This window comes from Cololabis saira, unplaced genomic scaffold (genome assembly GCF_033807715.1).
Source record: "Cololabis saira isolate AMF1-May2022 unplaced genomic scaffold, fColSai1.1 scf248, whole genome shotgun sequence".
Taxonomy (NCBI): domain Eukaryota; kingdom Metazoa; phylum Chordata; class Actinopteri; order Beloniformes; family Belonidae; genus Cololabis; species Cololabis saira.
In genome coordinates, this window is record NW_026906412.1 from 23956 (window position 1) to 26733 (window position 2778).

Below are 2778 nucleotides of genomic sequence, written 5' to 3' on the forward strand. Positions count from 1 at the left end.
CTTCCTTAAAGCCAGCTGCGCCCCAAAAGACCCCGCGGTCCTGGTACCATGGAGGATTTTTGGCCCGCACAGTGGAGCCCTCTGGTAGCCGAAGACAGTACTGCACCGGATTTTCTGGGCCGCGATTTGGCTCCATCTGGTGGACGAAAAAAAGTACTACAAGTAATGAGATAAAAAAAATCTCATTTATGATCACACTTAAACCTTTGGTCTCAGAGAAAAGTGATGAACTAGTTTCACCGAGCTGAACTTAGATCATCAATCACATTTGATTCATATAGCACCTTTCATCCGGGTACATGAAATACAAGGTGCTTTGACACTTTGATTGAAAAACAAGCGAGACCAAAAAATACAAACTGGGAGACCAATGCACTCTGACATACAATATAGAATGTAGCAAATGTATAAAAAGATAAAAGTTCAAGGATTAAGGCTACACAACGCCGGGTGAGGGGTGTCATCTCAGTAAATCCCTCTATACCTGGTGATGGGGCCACAACGCCGGGTGAGGGGTGTCATCTCAGCTAATCCCTCTCTATATCTGGTGATGGGGCCACAACGCCGGGTGAGGGGTGTCATCTCAGTAAACCCCTCTCTATAGCTGGTGATGGGGCCACAACGCCAGGTGAGGGGTGTCATCTCAGTAAATCCCTCTCTATACCTGGTGATGGGGCCACAACGCCGGGTGAGGGGTGTCATCTCAGTAAATCCCTCTCTATACCTGGTGATGGGGCCACAACGCCAGGTGAGGGGTGTCATCTCAGTTAATCCCTCTCTACCTCCATCCAGTCTCCTCTACCACAGCGGGGGCTGCAGGGTAACAGCCTGTGGGAGGGCGTACCCTTCAGAATCTTCCATCAGTCTTGGTTGTAGCATTCGTCTGCGTGGACGTACATCTTCACTTGGGGGAACATAAGACATTATCACTTGGTAATGACCTTATCCGGCTCCAAGGACCGTATGTTTTGGAGGCTAAATGATTAACACTTGTACACTGACTTTCTCTGTATTTTAATCGTGAAGCGCGTGTCAAGACTTAAATGAAGAGGCAGGAAGCTGTCAGTTTCCTTTACAGTGCTTTAATCCAGTCTAGAGAGTGAACTTAGAGATGTGGTGGGTGTGTGTGGTTCTGGAACAAACCAAAGAATAATATAAATCCATAAACAGCCATAAACGTATGTTTCACCATAGCACACAATCCAAATAATAATGTTATTAGCATGAACATCATATACAGAGATAATATGCATACTATCACATTTAAGTGACAACAAAGAAAACCGTCAGTGACATTCAGATAACATAACTAGGAGGAAGATGTTCCTCTTGTATTGTGAAGGAGCCGGTACCGACCGTCACCAGAACAGTCCAGACTCCAGGAATGATGGTTCCCTCCAAACCAGCAGTCGCCAACACGTGTCATCTTCCTGTTGTCGTCAGACAGTTTGTTGTGCGTGTGAATGAAATAAAAACACACAGTTCCACCTCCTCCTCCTGCTCAGAGCTGGTGTGGTCCGTGGTGGTGGTGGTGGTGGTGGGTGGTCCAGCAGCAGCAGCAGGCTCCACCCTGACAGGAGGAGGACGGGGGTCAGACCGGGGGTCAGACCGGCTCAGTCTCTGTCAGGGGGGGGGAAGATGTTCCTCTTTTATTGTGAAGGAGCCGGTACCGACCGTCACCAAAACAGTCAGTGACATTCAGATAACATAACTAATGACTTTTGAACGATTAGCGAAGTAAATAACACTGCTGCAAATACTCACCAGCGGAATTATAAAATATAACAACAAAGAAGTGCTTCCAATAAACAACAACATAACTCACGTTTCTCTGGACGCACACTGAACCACAAACATCAGATTCATGACACAAAGTAATATAACAGCTTCATCCACATCATCAGCTTCTCATCGTTGTCTCTCTTCTTCTACCACGATAAGCAGCACTCAGCGGGATGGAGAGCAGCAGCCCCCCCTGGTGGCTGGATGTTCTTAAATCAACCACTCTGTCAGGAAAACCTTCAGACCAGTGCTACATATTTGATTATTAGTACAAATGTGGGGATTTGGAAGTTCTGATTATTTTAAACCTGATCATTTCTACAGATGTGGGACTTCATGATTTGCTAAAAGTGTTATGGTGGTTGAGTTTCCTTTAAATGGGACTTGATTTCAAGATGTTCATGATTTGGTACTAAAATGTTACATAAGTGATCTTTTGAAAATTGGAACAAACTAAATGGATAAAGAATAAAAAAATGTTTCATGCTGAAATATGTTTCCTAGCATGATAAATCAATTTGATAATTATTGTGAGGAAATGTTGAGGCAGCACTTTTAATGAGTGAATATCAAATATTGGGAAGTGGTGAGAATAAAGAGCAGGATGAACCCTGACAGTCCAGTAGTGACGTCCTGGCTGGAACAGGAAGTGGTGAGAATAAAGAGCAGGATGAACCCTGACAGTCCAGTAGTGACGTCCTGGCTGGAACAGGAAGTGGTGAGAATAAAGAGCAGGATGAACCCTGGCTGCACAGCAACGTTGTGCTCAGATCTGACAGCAGGTTGTAACTTCATCTGGGCTGATTGCAGCTCGGTGATTCCTCTCTGACATCACAGTTGGTCACATGTGCAGCAAACTACCTGCAGCTGAACATGAAGTGAAGGATCTGAGCTGAACTGAGCTGCAGAGAAACAACACGCTGCCGTTCACCGTGAAGCTCTGACTGGAAACAGACGGAAGAACAACGTGTGGATCCTGGAATAACGGCAGCTTCA

At 45.5% G+C, this 2778-nt stretch overlaps 1 long non-coding RNA gene across 1 annotated transcript; it reads right to left on the reverse strand.

Annotated features, from left to right (window-relative positions):
• Positions 1–998: 998 nt before the first annotated feature.
• Positions 999–2235, reverse strand: LOC133439850 (uncharacterized). Its single transcript, XR_009782223.1, has 2 exons — positions 1826–2235; positions 999–1620 (listed from the first exon to the last, which is right to left on the reverse strand). It is a non-coding gene; the product is annotated as an uncharacterized LOC133439850 (long non-coding RNA).
• Positions 2236–2778: the final 543 nt, after the last annotated feature.